Raw genomic sequence first — 17186 nt, forward strand, 5'->3', positions numbered from 1 at the left:
AAATGTTAGAAAAAAGATGTACTAGTTTTAAGTACACTACATGAAGACATGTCCTGACCTGCATCACAATTAATCCCATGGTCTAAGAGCACCTGTAAGAGTTTTACGGGGTTATGGTATTCATCAACCAACAAAATACAGAAGTGACTCTAGCTAATTATAAGTGAAGCAAAATTATCTAGGGGGTGATAGGCACCACACTGAAGAAGTCAGGTCACAGTACTACTCAAACTATGTTCAGACACTAAACTGCAACTGTCAGGAGGGCAGGGACCCCCTCTATCTCCTTACCCTTGCATCCCTATTGCTGGCACAGTGCCCATACACAGAAGTGCCCACACATGGAAGATGATTATTTACCCAATGAATGGGTGTTGTTAAAAATGAAAACACAGCCCTCTCTTAAACCATTCTCACTGTCAAGAATTTCCTCTTCCTATGCTGTTTCTTTTCTCAAGTTGTTTGCTTCCTACTTCTGCTAACCCTTCTCTTGGAGAGACTTCTTAGTTCCAGGAAGAGTTGGAGGTTCACCTGGAGTGCTCCAAAGCCAGCCTGTGGGCTCTCAGGTGGAGGAGACATCAAAGGATGGAAAGGTGGCCTCCTGTTTCACATGTACAGATGAGCCTCACCTGCAACTTCCAGGGTGTTTGCAATCAATCAACACCAACTTTCTGAGTTTCTATTATGGGCTCAACAATGTTGAAGAGAATGTTGAAGGCAATAGAGTAAGTTTGAGATCAATCCAACCCACAAAGTACTTATAATCTAGAAGAAGAAATAAGCAAGGTATACATTGGAAAGATAATTGCCAGCCAGGGATTAAACACGTGCCAAATCATATATCTGAACTATAACTGCTGGAAGAGCCCAGAGAGTAAAAGATGGTTTCAGGGATTGATTATGATGAAAGGCCCACCTGAGCAGGTGGAATCTAAGTTGGACTTTGACACCTGAGTAGGGTTTGGAATAAGCAGAGATAAAGGATACAGGTGTTCCAGGAGTGAACAAGGATGTGTCAGCAGGAATTAACACACATGAGGGAGACTGACTCACTCTAGGAATATATTTGAAAATACATAGTGAGAGAATAAAGCTTGCTGAAGTAACTAGAAGAAAACCCCTACAGTCTCCTATCACCATATCTATCCATCACCTACTAGCATCTGTGCTCACAAACTGTCTTTCCGTGTGTGACCACAGATAACTATCCATGCTCCCATCTAAAGCCAAACCTTCCACTTAGGCACTAGGTCCCATTCTCTCTACTTCTCAAAAGTAGCAACCAGAAAGTCTCCTTAATCAATATTTCACTTTCTACTGGAAAATTCTACTGGTACACAAGCATACTATTATTCATCTACCTTTTAAAAAATCTTCTATGGACTCCTTACCTTTACCAGTTACTGTTCCATTTCTTTGCTCTCCTTTGCAACAAAAGTCAACGTAATCAGTCCAATTCCTCTCCTCCCATTTTTTGTTAAACCTACTGCAATCAGACTTTTGCCTCTACCACTACCAAAACTACTCTAATCAAGATCACTAATGACATTCATGTTGTCAAATCCAAAGGTCAATTCTTAGTCATCATATACTTGAGCAATCAGCAGCATTTCAAAAGGTTGATCTCTCTCTTCCATTGTATGTTTTCTTTACTTGGCTTCCAGAATCCAGATTCTTTTGGTTTTCTTCCCACTTCACTGGTTACATTTTCTCCATCTCCTCTGCTGGTTCTTCCTCCTTTCCCCAAACTATTAACGTTACAGTGACCCAGGGCTTAGTCTTTGGTCCTTTTATCTTCCACCTTGGTAGGACTAACTCCCTTGGCGATCTGTACAGTCTCATGGCTTTTTTTTTTTGGCTGCATTGGGTCTTCGTTGCTGTGCATGGGCTTTTTCTAGTTGCAGCGAACAGAGACTACTCTTCATTGTGGTGTGCAGGCTTCTCATTGTGGTGGCTTCTCTTGTAGCAGAGCATGGGCTCTACGTGCCTGGGCTTCAGTAGTTGTGGAGCACGGACTCAGTAGTTATGGCTTGCAGGCTCTAGAGCGCAGGCTCAGTATTTGTGGTGCACTGGCTTAGTTGCTTCACAGCATGTGGGATCTTCCCAGACCAGGGCTCGAACCCGTGTCCCCTGCATTGGCAGGCGGAGTCTTCTTTTTTGTTGTTGTTTTAATTTACTTTTTGAATTTTATCTATTTTTTTATACAGCAGGTTATTAGTCATCCATTTTATACATATCAGTGTATACATGTCAATCCCAATCTCCCAATTCATCCCACCACCACCTGCCCCGCCGCTTCCCCCCTTGGTGTCCATAGTTTGTTCTCTACATCTGTGTCTCTATTTGGCAGGCGGATTCTTAACTACTGCGCCACCAGGGAAGTCCAGTCTCATGACTTTAAATACCATCTATATGCTGATGACTCCCAAATTTATATCTCCAGCCCAACCTTTTGTCCAAAATTTCAGATTTATACACTCAACTACTTACATGATATTGCCACTGGAAATGTCCAACAAATATCTCAAACATAAATGTCCAAAACGGAACTCCTACTCTCTACCCTCAAACCTGCTCTATCTTCCCTATCTCAATTATGGCAACTCCATCCTTCCAGTTGCTTAGGCCAAAACCCCTGATGTCATCATTGATTCCTTTCTTTCTCTCACATTCCATATCCAATCCATCAGCAATCTTGTTGGTGTTACCTTCACCACTTCTCTCCACATTAACTGCTATTACCTTAGCCTGATCACCATCTCTTATGTGGACAACTACAATGACTTCCTAATAGCCCTTCTGGCTTCTACCCTTGCCTTCCTATGGGCTATTCTCAGTACTGTAACTACAACGATCTTTCAAAAGTCAGATAGGACTGTCACTGGCTGAGTGTCATCTTGTCACTCAGAGTAAAAGCTGAAGTCTTTAAAATTATCTACTAGGGCCTATCTGATGTGTACAATCTCCATTACCTCTGGGACCTCATCTCCCAACGTCCTCGCCCATTCTCATGCTGTTTCAGCCTCCATGGCTCTCCTGCTCTTTCTCTACCTGGAATGGTCTCCTCCCAGTTATCTGTTTGGCTAACTTCTTCATCTCCTTTAGGTCGTTGCTTAAAAACTATTTTCTATTGCATAGCCACTCTGGAAAACAGTTTGGTAGTATCTTATAAATTGAAATACATGATTATTATATGATCTAACAATTCTACTACTGGGTATTTAACCAAGAGAAATACAACGAAGACTTGTACATGAATATGCACAGCACCTTTAGTCGTAATAGCCAATCACAGGACACAATCCATGTGTTCATCAACAGGTGAATGGATAAACAAATTGCATTATATTCATACAATGGAATACTACTCAGCAATAAAAAAGAGTAAACTACTGATACAAACAACATAGATGACCTCAAAATCATTGTGCTAAGTGAAAGAAGCCTAACACCAGAATCTATACTCCCTGATTCCATTTATATGAAATTCTAGAATAGACAGAACTAAACCATAGACTGAAAGCAGATCAATGGTTTCCAGCAGTCAGAGATGTAAAAGGACTGGCACCAGTGGGACACACAGCAACTTTTTGGGGTGTTGGAAGTGTTTTATATCTCAGTTGTGGGGTGGCTATTTCATAGGTAGATATATATATATTTGTTAAAATTCATCAAACTGTACACTTAATACAGTTAATTCAAACAAAAAAAAAGGAGAGAGAGGAAAACAGAAATGGCAACACAAACAGCCAAGTACAAAGGGTGAGTAAGGAGCTCAGCATAGAGACCACCAGTCTGGGCTGGCTTCATTGCCTCAGGTCAGCCTTATGGGGGCTATAAATGCTGTGACGGTAAACCCATGAATAAATCTTCCTCCATCCACTGGTCATTCTCATGTTTATTGACTTCCCTTCCCATCTCATATCTGTATAATAAAGTTACAAAAAGATACAGGAAAATCATGTGGTGGACAGTCTCTAACAGGGCTCCCCATGACCCCTGCCTTCCAGTGTTCATGTCTTTGTGTAATCCCCACCTTGAGTACAGCAGGATGTGTAACTTGCTTCCAACCAATAGTATATGGCAAAGGCGACGTACTGTCACTCCTGTGACTACGTTAAGTGTTAAGAATATCTTACTAGCTGACTTGCTCTAGAGCTTCTCCTTGCTGCCTTGATGATGTGAATGTGTGGGGAAAGTCCACATAGCAAGGAACAGTAGGTGGCTTCAAAGAACTACGGGCAGTCTCTAGCCAACATTCAGCAAGAAGTCTGGGCCCTGAGTCCTACAAGGAAATAAATTCTGCCAACAACTCAAGTGAGCTCAGAAGCAGATTCATCCCCAGTCAAGCCTCCAGATAAGAATTCAGCCTGGCCATTACTTTGGTTGTAGCCTAGTAAAACCCTAAGCAGAGAACTCAGCTAAGCTGTGCCTGGACTGCTGACTCATGTAAACTGTGAGATAATGTGTTTTAAAAACCACTTTCTAAATGTAGCCTCTCCTGACCACTCTTGAATGCTGCAACCTGCCCTCCATTCTTATACTTTTTGACCCCCTTACCCTACTCTACTATTTTTTTCCCCATTAGGACTTACCATTTGCCAACATTCTACATATGTTATTTAATATTTATTGTCTGCCCCCTCATAATAGAATATAAATTTCATGAGGGTAGGAATGCTCATCTGTTTTGCTCATTTATATTATTATTATAACCACCTCCAATAGCACCTGGAACATAGTAGGTACTATCAATATAGGTGAATGAATATAGTAGGTACTACGAATATAACATAGTAGGTGTTATTGAATATTCAATAAATATTTTTAAATGAACGAGGCCTAATTCTTAGATTTCAACTAGGATCAACCTATTTTTATTCTTGCAGGGACAGAGTATAGCTAATCACTGTCTGTCACATATTGAGACTTCTAAAATTTTCTATTAGGTCACCTCTGAGTTTGTTCTTCCCCAAATTAAAAATCCCAATTCCATTGCCCTTTTCTCATTTGCCTCATTTTCTAATTTTTAAGTTCTAATTTTTGAGTTTGAATATTCCTCAATTTCCTCTGAATTTCTGGAGTTCTACACCAGACAGCAGTAGTCTGACAGGGCAATGTACGGGGATAAGGACAGCCTGGTTTCTATTACATTCCACATGGCAATTGTACCTGTTTCACAAGTAAAAATAAGGTCAATGCCACCTTTTAGGGCAGATACATCAATGAGACAATGCCACCTCTCCCTGCCACAATCTTGGTAAAAACCACCATGAAAATGGATATCATTTTACTAGAGCTCCTTCTTTTCTTTTTAGTCTGACCTTAACGCAATGTAGAGTTATTCACTAAAAAACATCATTTGCATTTGAACAGTGACTAACTTTAGTTTCTAAAGAATGCGCCAAGACCTTGCTTATTAACTGAAGAATTAGGCCATGTAGCTGCTAGGATACCAGGTATACACCCTGAGGCTATTAATGGCAAATCTGGTCCTGTGAAAAATGGGGACAACCAACTTCATAGGGTTATTACGTGGTTGGGATTAAATATATATAAAATGCATAGCATAGTGCCTGGCACGTAGTAAACACTAAATGGATCCCCTCCTCCATAGGGTCTAAATGTGAAGCATTTAGCATATATTTTCCATGTGTATGCACAAATTTGGGAATAGAGGAGAGAGGATACGAGACAAAGAAGGACAGAATACTGATACCAAAAGGTGGGACAAGACCTGGGCCTAGAAACCGCTCCTGGAGATAAGTAGCCTAGAAATAGATAGAGAAGGAGTCCTCAGGCTATTTTCCTCATGACCATTAATTGCCCTCCATCTTATATCAAGACCCTTAGGCCCTGGTGACATACTTTGACACCTCGAAGAAGTAGGGAGAACAGGAGATGAAAGAGGGGAGAGAGAAATTAGGAAGCTAGCACTGAGGGCCAAAGGAGGGTAGAGAAAGCCTGAGGCAGAGCTCTGGTTCTAACTGACATCACCACCCTCCACCTGCAGCAATTCAGGCAAGCCCCCTGATGTGGCCCGACACAACGAAGCTCTCCACAGCTGAAGGGACCTCTCTGCTCTCACCCCCAGCTTTGTAGAGACTGGCAGGGACCAGTTATGACCATCCTGACTCTGAGTTCTCTGAGGCTTCAAATGGTTTGGCAGCAACCTGGGCTTCTCCATAATCCCACAAGCCTGGAAGGGATCGGAGAGAAAGAACAAGACTTCAGGTGGAGACTGCTCCCCACCTCTAAAGGACCTTCTCCTCTGAGACCCAGAGGTCCACTACCTTCATCTGATTTCTGTGCCAGGAAGACCCTAGGATCCAGCTCTGGACTCAGGAGCTCCTGACTTTGCAGCAGAGTGATGACAACACACCATGTCATCAACTGAGTTGTGTTAGGTGGGCAGGACAAGGTTTATGTTTGTACTGCGCATACGCTCCGCTTGACTAGAGAGAATCTGGATGGGGGGCGGGGGGCTCTGATGGAGTATTTCTAGGAGGGGCAGCCACCTCTGTGGCTTCAGAAAGAAGCTCTGAAACCTACCAAGGAAAAGTGACCTGGAAGGACTTGCTTACTTCTGGCCCTCAGCCAGGGCCCAGACTCTCCTTTTGCAGCTCTAGGTCATGGCCTTCATGCTGGCAGCCTCTGTCCACCCAGGGGCCTCAGAGGAGGGCTTCCTCCTCAAGCCTCCATGTGGGCTAAGGCTCTGTGTGTATAAAGAGGTGGCTTCCTGCCCGACACGCCAGTGGGGCCGTATGTGAGGTTGGGAGGTAAAAAGCTGGCATGACAAGGCAGTCGGTGCCTTTCATTCACTCCCAACCTCTTTGAGCCAAGTTTCCAAATAACAGGGATGATAACTGCCCAGTGCGGCCCAAAGTCTGTTCTAAAGTTGCTTGGCAAAAAGCCACCTGACTATTACTTAGCTCTCCACAGAACGGCATGTACCAAGTCAGATCACTGTCTTTTGGTGTGTGGGTGGATTAGCTGCTACTTAACATGATAGGGTGGGCCCCTTTCCAGTTTGCACCAGCCCCCTGCTCTGTACCTTCTCCATGTATAACACAGCCTCATTCCTCTGGGAAGTTGAACTTGCTTAGATGAGATGGCAAAGGCCAGAGGAGGAAGAAACCCCCCCAGCCTCCCCCCCAAAAAAAAAGATCCCCATGGCTTTTGGAAACATATAATGATGAAACTCCTAGGGAAGGGGTATGTAGGCTGAGGAACTAAATATTTGGCAGCAGGCACAGGGTACAGAATCATTTATCTGTGAAGTACTCTAGCTTCTGCTGTGTATACTCTATTTTAGCCCAGGATTATCAATACAAAGAAGAAAGTCTAAACTTCTGACAAGCATATAAATTCCTTGAACTTTTTTTGAAGACCCAGGAAGTCACTGCAAATGCCTGGACAGGAAGGAAGGCCTCCTGGATTCTAGTTTCAACATGACCATTAATTTGCAATGTGACCTTAGGCGAGTTACTTTACCACTCTGGGTCTCCGTCTCTCTATCTTTAAAATAAATGTTTTACTCATTAGGGAAAGCTGAGTGAATGGTATATAGGAACTCTCTATTTTTGCAACTATTCTGTATATCTAAAGTTCCTTTAAAATAAAAAGCTTTCTTAAAAAGTGAAGTGAGGAGGACTTCCCTGGTGGCACAGTGGTTAAGAATCTGCCTGCCAATGCAGGGGACACGGGTTCAAGCCCTGGTCTGGGAAGATCCCACATGCCCCAGAGCAACTAATCCCGTGTGCTGCAACTACTGACCCCGCGAGCCATGACTACTGAGCCCGCATGCCACGACTACTGAGCCCGCATACCACAACTACTGAAGCCCACGCGCCTAGAGCTCGTGCTCTGCAACAAGAGAAGCACCGCAATGAGAAGCCCATGCACTCCAACAAAGAGTAGCCCCTGCTCACCGCAACTAGAGAAAGCCCGCGCACAGCAACGAAGACCCAACGCAGCCAAAAATAAAGTAAATAAATAAATAAATTTATTTTTTAAAAAAGTGAAGGGGGCATACAGATTATCTCCAGGATCTTTTGTAACTCTAAACTGACTCTGTGTTCTTATTTATCTCCTTTCAAGTGAAAGTAAGTCATTTTCCAGCTATCCAAATATATATCAAAGCAGAATTTTCAGATCCACTCCTCCTACCGCAGACGAGATGTTGAGTAGCCCAAGCAACAAACCTATTTTTTGCTTTTAACATACCCTATACCCTGGGCAAAAGCTGAATTCTCCAAGAACACATTAAAAACATTCCCTCCATATCTTCTTTGTTCTCGTAAACAAATAAATTCATCCAGTTGGGAAAAGCTGTTTCTGGCAGCCCATGCTCACAGAATCTCAGTTTTTCCCTAGCAACTGGGCTAATTATAACTCCAGCTACCTGGTAACAGCACTAGAGTTTCCTAACATTGACTGGCAGTTTTAAAGCCATCTCAGCTCTGCTGGCACGTGCCTTCCTGAGAAGGCATCAGAGGAGCTGTGAGACTGGGAGAAGGGAAGCGACTACCTTAGTTAAGGTGAGAGTATCCAAAGAGGCTGCTCAGAATCACGGAACTTCAGAGCTGGGAGAGATGTTAGTGTCAATCCCAGTTCAGCCCACACGTTTTATACCTAAAGAACCAGAGACCCAGAAGAAGCGACTTGTCTTAGCCAGGATCCTGGCAGTCTTCTTGATTCCTTTCTGTCAACCCTCCCATCCCATCAATCACCAAGTCCTACGGATAGTTGACCTCCCAAATATTTCGCATATCAGCTCCCTCTCCTCCACTCCTATTGCCATGGGCCTCATTTAGGCCCTCATCATCTCTTGGTTGGCCTATCTGTTCTCCTGACTTCCTGACTTATCTTCCTTGAATCCATCTTCCCCACCCATCAGAAAGATCTAGCATGTTCCCTGCTGCTTAAAGCCCACCAGTGGCTTCCTATCCTCCTTAGGATAAAGTCTACACTCTTTAAAATGGCACAAAGGATTACGCCCTGCAGACCCTTCAGCCTCATTCTATGCCTAGAACTTAAATTTAGCAACACAACCACTTAACAATTCTCCACACATACAATGTGGTTTCTTGTCTCTAAGCTTTTGCTTCTTTCTTTTAACCCTCCCCCCCCCACCACTGACTAACCAATGCTTACTCTCCTTTGAAGACAAAGCTCAGGGGTCATCTCCTCAAAGACTCCTTTGTCGATTTTCCTTCCATCTCCTCTATTCAGTTGGGTTAGAGATGCCTCATTTGAGTTCCCTTATACTTCATACGATCTCTATTACTGACTCCTACCATACTCTATATCACTTGTGTCTCATGCATCTTTGAAGCCTCAACTTCCCAGCATAGTACGTGGAATATAGTAGGCGCTCAATTAATGTTTATTAATGCATGAATGGCGAAATCCAAAGTTCTCCATGATCTGTCCCCTGCTTACCTTTCCAACCACCCCCACAAGTCTTCAATATCATGTGTTCCAGTCATACTGAAAGATTTGAAGTGTGTCAAGCACGCAGTGCTTTTTCCTGTTTCTATGCCCTTGTAAATACTATTTCTTCTGCCTGAAATGTTTTACCCCATTCCTTGTTCTATTATTATTTTTTAAGATCAATTCAAACTTCACATGCTTGGCAAGGCCTCTTCTGGTGCATTTTCCTGTTCTCCTTAGTACTATAGAGCAATCTGTACATACCTCTATAGTAGCCCTTATTATACCATTTTTATTTATTTGTTGATAACTTTCTCCACCAGCAACTAGCACAGTAGCTGGCATACAGTGGTCAAGAGATGCTTGAATTATCCAATGCATGTGTAGAGACATGAGTAAATGAATGGCCAAGGTGATAATGTAAACAAGGTAAATACTTGAGACGGGGACTTACGATGCCTAGTCTTTCAACTATATTACGCTCCTTTTTTCAGTGTGTAAACCTGGATGTACATAATAGGAAGAAGTGGCTTTCTGATAAGTCCATGCAGAAGTACAAATTATGTAGACACAGTTAAGGAGATAGTTGAAAGTGGTTTAAAATTAAATCAGGCTCCAGGATTTAGTTTTAGATTTGCTTCCTAGTGATTGAAAGAAAAGGTCTTAAGTATTCAAAGGAAAAAAATGTCCTCTTCCAAACAGGTAAGTATTATGACATCTAATTAAGAGCGCTTAAAAATGAGAAGAGTTGTGTTAGGCAAAAACAAAACAAAGCCAAAAGTTGTATTTGTTAAGGATTTCACAAAATTTTAAAGTAACTATGACAGTTATGGGAAAGTTGCTTTAAAAAATTTTAGTGGTAAAATATACATAATATAAAGTTTACCATTTTTAAGTATACAGGTCAGTGGCATTAAGTACATTAACATTGTGCAACCATCCACCTGCAGAACTTTTTCCCCAACTGAGTCTATATCCATTAAACAATAACTCCCCATTCCCCACCTCCCCACAGCCCCTGGCAACCACCATTCTACTCTCTGTCTTTATGAATTTGATTGCTCTAGGTACTTCCTGTAAGTGGAATAATATAATATTTGTCCTTTTGTGACTGGTTTATTTCACTTAGTATAACATCCTTAAAGTTCATCCATGCTGTAACATGTGTCAGAATTTCCTTCCTTTTTAAGGCTTAATAATATTCCATTGTATGTATATACCACATTTTGTTTATCCATTTATCTGTCAGTGGACACTTAGTTTGCTTCTACCTTTTGGCTAAGTGAATAATGCTGCTATGAATGTGGGTGTACAAATATCTGTTCAAGTTCCTGCTTTCACTTATTTTGGGTATATACCTAGAATTTGAATTGCTGGATCATATAATAATTCTATGTTCAATTTTTTGAAGAATTGTCATACTGTTTTCCACAGTGGCAGCACCACTTTACATTCTCAACCAGCTATACACAGGGTTCCCACTTTCTCCACATCCTGGCCAACATATGTTATTTTCTGTTTTTGTTTTGGTTTTATCATAGCCATCCAAATGGGTGTGAAGTTTAAAAAAAATTTTTTTAACCAAAAACACAACTATTGGTTACAACTATTTAGTGAATGAAGTCTCCCTACTTTCTTCCTACTTCTACTCCCCCAAAGAAGAGGAAATGCACAAGCAAGACTTCAAGAACCTCAGAAAGCAGAGAATGAGGTGTCAGCGCACACAGTATGTACAGACATGGACACAAGAGACTCTGTGAGTTCCACAGAAATGTTTAAAAATAGTTTGGCCAAATTCACCCTTATTTCTTTCTCTTTATTTACATTTCCCCCTTCCTTACTGTACACATTTCTTAAAGTTCACATACGTAAAACAAAGGGGGAAAAAACTTAGCAGCTGACTAAACAAGGTATCCAACTATAAAAAGAAAACAGTCAACTCTGTTAAATATAAGAAAACCACTTATTCTGCAACAGCAGCTGCAACAGCTACTTTAGACAGTAATCTGAGAAGGTGCACACTCTCTAGTATGTGTCTCCAGGTATGCAGGATGGTCATAATCCTTTACCTTTATTTAACATCTAACACATTAAACATGTTTACATATAGGGAGGAGGGCAGGGCGGGAATTCATGCCTCCATTTCAGGAAACTAAGGTTCAAAGAAGTTAAGGACCAGGCCAAGGATATGTAGTAGGAAAAGGTAAATTCAGAATTCAAGTTTTCTGGGAATTCCCTGGCAGTCCAGTGGTTAAGACTTGACGCTTTCACCACGGTGGCCCAGGATCAATCCCTGGTCGGAGAACTAAGATCCCACAAGCCATGTGGCGCAGCCAAAATAAAAAAAAATAAGGAACACAGAATTCAAGTTTTCTGACTGAGTTCAAAACTTGTGTCCCTACATTTTGATATCCCTCAAAGATACTTGTTTTTCTGTAATTGCCTCCATTGGTTCAAGTCAAGGTTCCTAAATTATATGGCCTGATGGAGTTCCTTGGGGCATCACTGAACTTTTGGGTACTTAGCACAGTAAGTCTGCACGTACAATGTTACTCATCGTATTTCCCAAAGCCTAAAGAAATCAGATTAGGACTAAAGAAAATCAGTCATTGAGACAAAAAGAAATTCAATGAAGAGAGCAGATCTTGAAAGTTCTCATACAAGGAAAAAAAATTGTAACGATGTGTGGTGATGGGTGTGAACTACACTTACTGTGGTGATCATCTCATGACATATACATATAGAATCATTATGTTGTACACCTGAAATTAATACAATATGTTAATTATATCTCCATTAAAAAGAAAGCTAGGTCTTAAAAATTAAATAATATAGAACCAGGCCAAGCTACAAAGTATTAAACCAAGATGATAAAAAATTTTGAATCATAACCAAGCATAGTCATAATAATTTTTGTGAAAGCAAAGGACTTTGTATTATTACTAAATAAAATATTTTATTAAAAAATGTAACAAATCTAGCCTTTCTTGTTTGTTTTTTTTTTTGAAGAAACATTTGTATGTGAGGGTGACAGTAATTGTGCTGTAATAGGGACACTTCGATTATATTATGTTATTTATACATGGGCAAACTAAAATGGAGAATTGAGACAAATAGGGCAAATTGTCCCAAATCCACTACTGAAGAAGAAGAAACTGATTTGGAATTCAAAAGTGGCCCAGATTGGATGTGTCCAGTAACTGGACTTATCTGGATAATTCTGCCATCTCCCAGTTTGTCACAACAGGGGCAAATATTGTTTGAGGGCTTACTACCATGTGAGAGGCATTGTGCTGGTTTCAATGGATTGGCTCACTTGATCTTGCTCCAGACCCTGTAAGATAGAAATTATTACAAGACCTACTTCAGCTCAGGGAAATTATAGTATTTGCCCAAGTTAACCCAGGTAGCAAGTAGTAGAACCAAGATTCCATCTTAAGCCTGTCTTATTCCTAACTCTTAACTACTATGCCCAGTGATAGCAGAACAGTAGAAATGATAAAAATTTGGTAGGCAAGTAAAGTCAGTGGGCTGTTTATCGTGATTTTAAAAACCTAGCTGTGAAAAAAACCAAAAACCAAACAAACCTAGCTGCAGAAATAAGCTACGTATAAACTTCAAAGTTTGCTCAGGAAAAATATCTAGACTCAAAGATGAGAAACCACAGCTCAAAGAAGTCAGGCAGTTTAAAGACCACAAAACAATGGAACACAACTCTTTCAACTCCTGTCTAAAGGCCAAATCGACTTTAACCGTCCAACACCAATTGTGTCATATTTAAACATTGACTCTATCTGGTCCAGGAGGACAACATTCAGTTTCTCCTGTCGCTTTTGTTATTGGATCTGACCCTGTCAGATTTTAAATTCCATTCTTAGAATGGAACCTTAAATCTTTTTCAAAGCAACCTTATATAATAATAAATTCACACAAGCTTAGCAAGTAAGTAGTCATCGTGTGGCAAAACACAGTGGATGGTGGTTTTGTATGCTGTTTGGGCATTGGGTGTTTATCACACAGCAGTGGATTTCACAAATTCCAGGGTTGGGCATATTTCTAGTGGGGGCACGCTCAGCTATCATGAGAAGATGCAGGATTAGATAATCAACAACAACGAGGAAGTCAGCCAAGTTGCCGCCCAGAAATTATTTACCAGAGCAGCTGCTGCTCAGAAATGCTAACAAGCCAGTCTTCCTGGGAGTGGGCCATGCTCAGCTGTAAACCACTCACAGTGTTTTCTCTCTTTACTTTGCTCCAGAATCAGGAGCTCTGTGTACTGCAACGGTTTCTCCCTTCCTTGCTTTATATATTGTCTTCCCCCAAAACTGAACCTACAATTAATATTTGCTATCAAGAGGGGGCAGTGGTACCTAATCATGTAGGTATATACCCTAGTTGTTCTGTGCTGAGGGTAAGCAGCCTCCTCCTGTGTGTTTAAATATTTACAGAAGCTGAAGCTTAAAGGGTAGTTTAACTTAAACACTCAACCAAAAATAGCCAGTCTCGCAGAACCAACTCTTATGTATAGTTTAATGTTATTTTATTTCTGAATTCTCTGAGCATCTTGAAAAAGAGAAACCCTTAACTCCTTTTTTATTTACTTGCTCTGAAGTTGATACTTTTAGGTTTTTATGTAACTCTCTAACTCTTACAACTTTTCTTAAAATTAAACAGCCTTGTAGCTTCCTTTACAATTAAGAATTATGTATATCTACTTTAGTCTCTCCCTCAATCAGCTACATAAAGGAGGACTTGCCACTTGGAAAGAAAAAGACAGAACCCACTCTCCAGTCCTTTTCTCCTGCAGTTTCTCATTTTTCCCTTCCCTGTAGTCATTATGGTGAAATGCTTGATTGCCTCTCACTAAGACAGTAACTTTTTACTCTTCAGTACAAATATCTCAACAAAAGTCTGCAGTAGTAAAAATATGCGAAATGATAAAATAGTTACTATTCATAATAGAATTTTATTACATATGTTTCACAAATACTGGTTTTCTTTAAGAGAATCCATGCATACAGCACCCAAATTATTGCAGATTCTCACTTAGTTGGGCATGATTTAATGCTTTTACTATATTTAAAGAGTCCTTCCAACACTAAAAAAAAATCAAGCTAAGTTTAGTCACAGAACAGGGCTCTAAATTCTTATCTGAACTACCTGACTTACCATGTGATGCACTGCACATCACTCTCCCTGTCTCTGCCAACATGGCTGCTAATTAATTATCCTAACCTTGTGGAGTCAAAAAGGGACTAACATGGATGAACGTAAAACACATTCATGGGAACGTCTGAGGGTGAGATTAAAGGAACCAAATTGCTTTACCATTTTTAAATATCATAATAACTATTACTACTAGTAGGCATACAACTACTACCCTCTCATACCTGTAGGATGCTATGAAGTTTACAAAGTGCTTTGATTATGTCTTCTTATTTAATCTTTATGGCTGCTATTTATTCATACTCTCAACAAATAATTTTCAGGGCCTATGGTGCTGTGCATAATTCTTTTTTTTTTTTTTTTTTTTTTGCGGTACGCAAGCCTCTCACTCTTGTGGCCTCTCCCGTTGCGGAGCACAGGCTCCGGACGCGCAGGCTCAGAGGCCATGGCTCATGGGCCCAGCTGCTCCGCGGCATGTGGGATCTTCCCAGACCGGGGCACGAACCCGTGTCCCCTGCATCGGCAGGCGGACGCTCAACTACTGCGCCACCAGGGAAGCCCCTGTGCATTATTCTTAATGCCAGTTCTACAGGGACTGGAACAGGCTCAGAGATGCTAAGTAACTCGCCCAGGTCTCTGATTGTCCAAGGCTCCTGATCTGTGGTTTTCTAATCCCTTGTCCTTCCATCAAAATGCAACTGCCCTGATTTCTGTCAATTCCTCATCACTACATAGTGTGATAAACTAACTTCAACTACGATGTTTATGATTGATAACGGCTTTATGTATTCTGCTTCCCAAATAAGGGCATTTTAACCTAGGCTGTTGGTGCTTCCCAAATAATCACAGCCAAACAGGATGAGTAATGTGACAGGTGAATGGAACAAAGGTATGGTGAGAAGGGAAAGGAGGGGACACAATAGTTTGAGATTCCCCATATTATAGGATGCCTGTAGCTGCCTGACTACTCTGCTCTTAGACCAGGAAGAGACAGGGCCGTTTCTACTTCCTGAGTGGGACTAGTGGCAATACAGGAGTCTAACAAAGGGTTGTCACCTCTGCATGTGACAATGTCCTGTGGCCCACTTGCCCCCACCATACCTCGGTGCAGCTCCTATAATCCTCTCAGTCACACTTCTCCAGGACAGCGACGGTGCCCTCTCACACCCACCCAGAGTGTCCCCTTAGCCAGTGCAGAGCAGAGGGTGAGACCAACTGACTCAAGTGGTCATTTGATTCAAGCTAAAAAAATCCTTTCCCTCAAATTATCTATACGAAATTGCCCCTTTCTTCTGTCTTGCTTTGGAGACAGTTAATGGGAAAATGTCCCTCCCTCTGCACAGTGAACAAATTCATTCACTATTCCTACTCCGAGGCAAATACTGCACTCACGCTCCCCTTCTCCCTCTCTCTGAGTTACCAACCCTCACTTGGCAATATCCCCCTCGACCCCTGGCAGCTCCATTGAGGCACGTTCACTATATAGTCACATAAAAGACAAAAGATGAGTCTGGATCAATTTCAGGAAAATTCAGGTTAAAACATGGAAATCCAGGAAAGTCAGAAAATAGGGCTAAATTCCTCAGATTTAGCTGTTCATCTTAGTTGAATTTACCAAACAGTGGTTTGGGTCTGAAACACCAGTTATTCCTCTGATCTAAAGTATTATCTAGCAGCCTGTAATGCTTCCCAAACTCCTTCTCGACAGGACAGGGCACACAGAGATAATGATAATATTGGTATAGTCCTCTGGTGCAAACAGCTGGAGATTTAGAAGCTGATAAAGTCAGAGGCCACCAGCTCCAGGTCGCTCAGGCCGCTTCAGGTCCTGCTAGCCCAGACACTAAGAAAGCTAAGGAAACCAACATTGTGGCAACCAGTTAGGAAGCTTAATCCTTGTAAACCATAGCCTAATGTCCTCTTACCAAGGTGCTGTCTCATCTCACCCTCAACTCAGCCAGTCTCCTCTGCCTTCCTTCCCAGCCCCACTCCCCCATCAATCAAGACAGCCCTCCCTTTCAGGGAAGCCGCCATTCCCTCTCCCATCCCACCCAAGGCCAATGGCTGTTCATTCCATCAATACCCTTTCTTCATTCTAAGGTGAACTATTCCTAAAGATGAAAATGCCTAAGACCCCGTCCTAAAAGCTCATCTGCTTTTAATCATCTTCAAAAACAAACACGAATCTCTCAAGGAACAGAAATGTCCTCAGCCCCTGCCCTGTTCCCCATGGCATCATTCCCTGCCCCCATGTGCCAGAGCTAGAAGGGTCCCTTCTCTAAGCAGAGCGTGTGACTTGAAAACTACCAGCTTCAGTCACCTCTGGGGCTTGTTTAAAAATGCAGATTTCTAAGCTCCCCCTCCCTTACTAAATCAGAATCCCTGGGGGTAAGGCAGTAATCGACACTTTAAACCAGCCCCCAAGGTGATTGTTCTACACAGTTCCAAACCAGAGGTCGAGAGCCTCTGATTTAATCCAGCTCTCTCTCTTTACAGAGTAGGAAAGTAGGCAACAGGCACAGATGAGGTGAAATGGGCTTGTCCAAGGTCACACTGGCGTTAAGGTGACCAGAACAGGCCGGGAG

General features: G+C 41.8%; 1 protein-coding gene across 1 annotated transcript in view; it reads right to left on the reverse strand.

The window, feature by feature from the left end:
* LOC114898341 (myomegalin-like) overlaps window positions 1-17186 on the reverse strand; it is a 109175-nt gene that overhangs the window by 12641 nt on the left and 79348 nt on the right. The gene's annotated exons all lie outside the window — the stretch shown is intronic.

Source organism: Monodon monoceros, unplaced genomic scaffold, assembly GCF_005190385.1.
Source record: "Monodon monoceros isolate NGI ecotype Baffin Bay Population unplaced genomic scaffold, NGI_Narwhal_1 Super_Scaffold_18, whole genome shotgun sequence".
NCBI classification, from domain to species: Eukaryota; Metazoa; Chordata; class Mammalia; order Artiodactyla; family Monodontidae; genus Monodon; species Monodon monoceros.